Below are 8052 nucleotides of genomic sequence, written 5' to 3' on the forward strand. Positions count from 1 at the left end.
ATTCCTCCCAACCTTACTGAGATGGAAGTGTCAAAAGATTTGTATTCTTTGCCTAAACCGCGCAATGTGAGAGCAACCAAATCATCATCATCCATCGGGGCATGGATCGATGATGACAAGGAGTCAGCATAACCCTTGATTTCCTGAACATACTCATGTATGCTCCTATTCCTTCGTGTGACACTGTGAATCTGTTGCTTCAGTTGTATCTTCCTTGCACCAGTGTCTGTCTCATACATACGGCACAATATACCCCATGCTTCTTTTGGTGTATCTGCATCTTGGATGTGAATAAGCAAGGCATCTGTTACACATATGGAAAAATAATGCAACACTTTCGAAGACCGCTCTACCCATTGCTTGTGAGCCAGTAAAAACTGAGCATTATTTGGTTGAGGAGGTAGGTATGGCTCCGGATCTTCCTCCGAGACAAGACTCCATAAACCTTTGCCTTTCAAAAAACTCTTCATTTGAAACTTCCACACTTGAAAGTTAGTGCGATCAAGCTTCTCGCCAACAATCTGTATCGGACCATCTCCCATTGTTGCAAAAAAAATAGAGTAGATGTACCCTTTCGATTACAATGTACGAAGTACCTGTAATGCTCCAAATCTCTCCAAATCACATCAAATGCTTGCAAATTGTGCACATTAACATCCCACAATGATTCACCAACAACGTACACTCGATCAAAGTTGAAATCAAATGAAACTCCTTCACAAAAAAATTTCTGGTTTTTTTCTCGCCAGTAAATTCTCGCCAGTAAACCAGTCAAGATTATGCTCTAAATCCTTCAAATCTTGTCCAAATTCAATGATTCAACTTGCATTAGCTTTCCAACACATTGCTCCAACATATCCTAGAAGGGTTTGATCCAATTCTTCAAGGGGAATGAGAACCACCAATTTTTGTAACCTCTGGTTTTGAATTTTTCTGCACCTGTCAGGTACCACCTCTCACTAAAATTGCTCTATCTCCTTCAAATCTTCTCCAAATCCAAAACTTTTTGATTCAAAAGTTTAGCAACTTATAGGACTTTACTTGTACCAAAGGAATTAGGCCAATTTGATATACACAAAGATTAATGCCTTGATTAAAAATGCTCTGTTTCTGGACAGAATTTTTGCAAACCTGCACACCTCTGATAAATCACTTCAATGAGCTCCAAATACATGAAGTGAGCTGCAACCAATCATCATAAGGCCTTAGAAATGTCTTTGCTAAACTCTCCAAGCTTTAAAGCATTCAATTTGGTGTCCAAATGAGTGAATTAGGATGAAATCTTTGAAAACTGTCCAGAATTCTGCATCTTCATGCACTGCCTGCTCCAGAGGGCTGTAGAGAGAGGGGAAATCACAATTGAATAGATAGGCCTCTTAGCAATGACCTAATCTACCTTGGGTATGAAGGGTTTAGCTCAATTTTGCCTCTAGCTCCTGCAATTGATCCGGGGGGTATGTTTTCTGTTTTTGTGAAAAACCAAAATTTTTTGCATAAACTCACTTTCACTTGATTTTGCTCAAATCTGTATGCATCAATCTGCTTCAAGATCCTGTATGTTGTTTGTGTCCACTTTGTTAATACATTTGCAAGCCCGAATACATGTGCCTTTGTGTATACATTTGCCAAGAGTATACATTCACTTCAAGCTTTCCATGGAAGCTTTGAGAAAAAACCAAAATTTTTCACTTGCTCTATGCACTTCAATCTTCACTGAACTTGCTCTTTGATACCTGCAATCCGCAGAGGGGGTCTTGCTACACTCACCAATGGTCCTTAGCTCTCAGATCTGATGCCGGTGTGTGCTCCACAGCTTTCTTTTGCTCCACAGCTTCAATGGCTTCCTTCACAGCTTTTTCTTCTTCTTCCCTCTTCTCTCACTCACTCACACAACACAGCTAATGAGCTCTTGGCTCTGATACCATGAAAAAAAACAGGAGCAGGATGTAACACACACAAGAGAAGCAAACCCTAATCCATAATCATCAACCATAAAGAAGGAGAGAAGCCATAGTCACCATCTCTCTCACACACACAAAGGGGAACACAACATAGTGTTATGTCCACACTACAAAGTAAACCTAATGTAATGTCCACACCACACATGACCAGCTGGACGCGGTCATAAACACACCACACGATATCTATCTACCATACTGTCACTCTGTCAGCACCCATGTGCTATCCTCTAGCTGTATACGAGCTTGATATTTCAACATGAATGAGTATTAAACTAAAAAATAATGTGATATTTTTCTGTCTCCTCTCTCTTGGATCAAACCGAATAAAAAAGGAACCAAACTAGGTCCAAATCTGGTCCCAAGTTCAACCAAACTGAATCTGGAAAATTCTAGAAATCAGTTGATCTTGGTTAGACTCTCCCTCTCCTATAAATGGAACCTAAGCCCCTTGTAAAAAAATAGGAGAATTATACTATGCTACATTTATGCTGAAATAATGATAATTTTTACTATTCTCTAAAATTCTCTCCAAATTGAAAAAATTAGAGCTTCCCTCTTTCTTCAATCTCCATTGGTGGCTCCATCAGCATACCAAACCAATTGATTGGTTGGGGGTCTCTACTGTGATCAAAGAATCAAGCAATTTGTAAGGTAAAGTGTGAATTTTGATCTTTTTCCATAATTTCTCAATGTTTCTCTCTTCTCAACCCCTCTCAAGCTTGAGAAGCTTAATTAGAATGGCTTTTTAATGCTATTGAAGTTAATTGATGAATGGAAGTAAGGAAATACATAAATTCCCATGTATGCTTACTTTTATGATTTTTATGATTTTTGTCTTCTCTAAAATGAATTTTTGTCTTCTCTAAAATGAAAAAAGGCATTCCCCTCTCTTCTTTAGTAAATCCAACCATTATTGATCCTAGATGAATGATTAATGGACAAAGTCAAGTTTTTCATAATGTTTCTCTTAAATAAGTAGAAAATGTTTACATTAGAATGATTTAAATACTCTTGGTGAAATTCTAATTAATTTTAGAGAGTTAAAAATTAAAAAATGGTCAGCCATACAAAGGAGGTTATGGCAAAATTTTTCTAAAATTGTGTAAAATAAGTTTTAGTTTTTTATTCAAAAAGAGTAATTCCCATCGTATATGTATTCTTAAAGTGTTATTTTTCATCCTATGTATAGAAAAATGCATACTAAAAATATTTTATTAAAAAAAGTGTTACTTTCTTTAGAATTAAATTCTATGCATAGAAGGAAGCATATGAAATTGTTATTTTGATTATAAAAGTGTTATTTTCATCATAAATGATTTGTATGCATAAACATATGCATAAAAGATTTTTTTAATATTAAAAGTGTGATTTTCATCATAAATGGAATTTATGCATAAATTAGATGCATAAAAGAAATTCTTTTATATTAAAATAGTGATTTTTTATCATAAATGATTTGTATGCATAAACATATGCATAAAACATTTTTTTATATTAAAAGCGTGATTTTCATCATAAATGGAATTTATGTATAAATTAGATGCATAAAAGAAAATCTTTTATATTAAAAGAGTGGTTTGCATCATAAATGGTTTATATGCATAAAAGATTTTTTAATATAAAAAACGTGATTTTCATCATAAATGAATTTCATGCATAAATTAGACGTATAAGAGAAATTCTTTTATTCTAAAAGTGTAATTCCTACTAAATTGAATTTATCCATGGAAAGACGCATAAAGAATTTATTTAAATCCGAAAGTGTTATTCTCATCAATTTTGATTTTACACATAGAAAGATGTATAAAGAATTTTTTTAATTCAAAAGAGTTATTTTCATCAATTTTTCTTTTATGCATAAATAGATGCATAAAGAATTTTATTTTTAATTCAAAAGAGTTATTGTCATTAATTTTGATTTTATGCATAAATAGATGCATAAAGAATTTTATTTTTATTCCAAAAGAGTTATTCTTATCAATTTTGATTTTATGCATAAATAGATGCATAAAGAATTTTACTTTTAATCCAAAAGAGTTATTCTTATCAATTTTGATTTTATGCATAGAAAGATGCATAAAAGGTTTTTTTTATTTCGAAAGTATTATTTTCATTGAAATTGAATTTATGCATAGATAGATGCATAAAAGATTTATTTTTATTTTGAAAGTGTTATTCTCATTAAAATGGAATTTATGCATAGTAAAATGCATAAAAGGTTTATTTTTAATGCGAAAGTGTTATTTTCCTTTAAATTGAATTTATGCATAAATAGATACATAAAAGGATTTCTATAAAAGTGTTATTCCTACTAAAGTTGTCTTTATGCCTAATTAGATGCGTAAAGAATCTTTATATCAAAAAATTAGAATTCTCTTACATTCTATAAGTGGATGTGGATGTGAAAATGGATGTATGGATGTAGATGTGGATGTGGATGTACGGATGTAGATGTGAATGTGAATGTATGGATGTAGATATGGATGTGGATGAATGAATGTAGATGTGGATGAATGAATGTAGATGTGGATGTGGATGAATGAATGTGGATGTGGATGTGAAAATGGATGTAGATGTGGATGTAGATGTGGATGTGGATGTGGATGTGAAAATGGATGTAGATGTGGATGTGGATGTATGGATGTAGATGTGAATGTGGATGTATGGATGTAGATGTGGATGTGGATGTATGGATGTAGATGTGAAAATGGATGTAGATGTGGATGTGGATGTATGAATGTAGATGTGGATGTGGATGCATGGATGTAGATGTGGATGTGGATGTATGGATGTAGATGTGGAAATGGATGTATGGATGTAGATGTGGATGTGGATGTAAGAACGTAGATGTGGATGTGGATGTATGAATGTGGATGTGGATGTGAAAATGGATGTAGATGTGAATGTGGATGTGAAAATGGATGTAGATGTGAATGTGGATGTGGATGTGTGGATGTGGATGTATGAATGTGGATGTGGATATGGATGTATGGATGTGGATGTGGATGTATGAATGTGGATGTGGATGTGGATGTGAAAATGGATGTATGGATGTAGATTTGAATGTGGATGTATGGATGTGGATGTGGATGTGGATGTATGAATGTGAATGTGAAAATGGATGTATGGATGTGGATGTGGATGTGGATGTATGGATGTAGATGTGAATGTGGATGTATAGATGTATGGATGTAGATGTGGATGTGGATGTATGGATGTAGATGTGGAAATGGATGTATGGATGTAGATGTGGATGTATGAATGTGAATGTGAAAATGGATGTATGGATGTGGATGTGGATGTGGATGTGGATGTATGGATGTAGATGTGAATGTGGATGTATGGATGCACTTTTAAAATAAAAATAATTCTTTTATGCATCTTTCTATGCATAAATTCAACTTTAATGAGAATAATACTTTTGAAATAAAAAATAATTCTTTTATGCATCTTTCTATGCATAAATTCAACTTTGATGAGAATAACACTTTTGAAATAAAAATAATTCTTTTATGCATAATTCAACTTTAATGAGAGTAACACTTTTGAAATTAAAAAAAATTATACATCCTTCTATGCATAAATTCAATTTTAATGAGAATAACACTTTAAAAAATCTTTTATGCATCTTTCTATGCATAAATTCAATTTTAATGAGAATAACACTTTTGAAATAGAAATAAAATTTCCATTATGCATCTTTCTATGCATAGAAATTGGATTCAATAAAAATAACACTTTTATAATAAAAAATTTTCAATATGCATCTGTCGATGCATAGAAATTAATTTCAATATGCATCTCTCGATGCATAGAAATTAATTTCAACAATTAATATCAATGATATCCATGCATATTCATAGATGAATATGTACATGGAGTAAATAAAAAGTATTTCTTTTAGAATGCACAAACGGTGGGAATGACTCTTTAAGAATAATATAAAGATAAACTTTATTTTCCACAAAATTTAAGAAAATTTTGCCATAACCTCCTTTGTATGACTGACCATTTCTCAATTTTTACATTCTAACATCAATTTAAAATTAATCCCAATTTGAAATAAAGTACTCTAATCTAATCAATTTTCTTTTTCTAAAGAGTAAATAATAAGAAAAGTTAAAATCAATTTATTTGTTACTCATTTTAGGATAAAGAAAGGTTGAATTCTTAAGGAAGGGAAGGGGGTGGCCTTTTCATCAAGGTATAACATCTAGATTCACTTTAGTCAACTAAAAAAGCAAAGAAATCAAAAAACCATAGATTAGAAATTAAAAAGTAGAAATTTTTAGCTTACATGGAGTTTTGTAAGCTTTTGTTTGTCTTGAGGGATTGAGGGTTCTACTCTTGTTTGGATCAAGAGTGGCCACTAATTCTTTTGGAGAGGATTTAGTCAAAAACAATTGAATTATCAAATGAATTCAATGTAATTGCTCTGGGAAGGAGTAGAGTAACAGTGCGCATAAACACTATTAATCTTTTACAAAGGGAGAGGGTTCTATTTATAGGAAAAAATGAGCCTCTAACCAAGCAAACTGATTCTAGAATTTTTGAGATCAGTTTGGTCAAATTTTGACCATTTTTTGATCAGTTTAGCTTACTTTTTGGATCTAGTTGAAACAGGACAGAGGAGAGATGAAAATATCTCATTATTTATGATTTTAAAACTCCTCCACACATGTGAAATAGGTGCCTCCTTCATGAGGGGAGATCCCCACACTGAGGTGTCAAAAATGCATCATTTCCTCTAAATATCTCTTCTTTTTTTAACTAATAAACCTTGTCCTTACTCAACTCTTCATCTTATGTGAGTATTTACTCATTTTTAGGAGATTTTATTTTATTCTTTAATTTATCTCCTCCTCCCTACATCTCGATTAATCTTATTGGTCCATAGGAACCTTAATTGAGCATAATTCAAAAATTTCTGAAAATCAGGACCCTTAGGCTAAGGTCCTTTATACCTATTTTTAATTAATTCCAATTGCACATTGGAAAGTTCTTTTTAGATTTTTGTTTTAGGGGAAACCATTTTAGACACTAGGAGGATTTTTATATCTAAAAATATCTCAATTTTGAATTATCTCTCTCTAGACATTTTCTCTCTCTAGGCAAAAACAGGATCTTTCTTTTATTTCAGAGAGGGGAATAATTATAAGATCAAAAGGGAAGGTTCTTACACCTGCACACCTCAAAAGCCGGAGGGAGGAATCTTACAATTAAGAATGCAAGTGAAATTGAGATCATCAATCAATGCTCTGTCAATTACTTTACTATGTCCTTTTCCTTGAGGCACAATAGAGGTCATCCTCAAGTCCTCTTCATTGCTCCATAGTCACAGCAAAGAGCTGTCCACTTGACTAAGAAATTCTAAAATATATACAAGAGACTCTTGTATCAACCAACCCTCGGCCATGCTTCCTTCAGGCCTTGCACTTTGCCTCACAAAGTCGTCTAAGGTCTTCCTGAAAGCGCTCTGGGAAGAACATCCAACGTGCATGCACAGTGCCACATAAAGCAATTTCTTCCACCAAATGCACAATGAGATGTAGTTGTCTTGTGATAATGGTTCGCGGAAAAGTTTCCTCTACCAAACAAACCACCTCCACTGCCATAACGCGCGCATCATCCAACGTGGCTGGATCAATTGCTTTGGAACTCCCCCTCAAGCTCATCCCACGTACTCCCAACATAGTACGGAAGTACTCAAACTTCTCCCTGCTAAGTGGCTTTGTAAAGATGTCAGCCACCTGCTCTTGAGTCTTCACATACTGTAGATCAACTATACCATCCAGCACCTTCTCTCTTACAAAGTGATAATGGACCTCTATGTGTTTGGTCCACGCATGAAATACTGGATTCTTGGCCAACTGTATACTGCTCATGTTGTCACAATGAATGACAACTTTGCCATCAATAGGCTCACCCAAATCTGCCAAGAGACTCTTTAACCATATTCCTTCACAAGTAGCAATGGCTGCACCCCTGTATTCAGCCTCTGTAGTACTGGATAAAGCAACTGTAGGTTGCTTCTTGCTACTCCAACTCACCACGACACTTCCAAGTGTAAAGGCATAACCACTAGTAGACC

The sequence above is a fragment of the Cibotium barometz genome, chromosome 19 (genome assembly GCF_041138505.1).
Source record: "Cibotium barometz isolate CiBa-2024 chromosome 19, ASM4113850v1, whole genome shotgun sequence".
Classification (NCBI taxonomy): domain Eukaryota; kingdom Viridiplantae; phylum Streptophyta; class Polypodiopsida; order Cyatheales; family Cibotiaceae; genus Cibotium; species Cibotium barometz.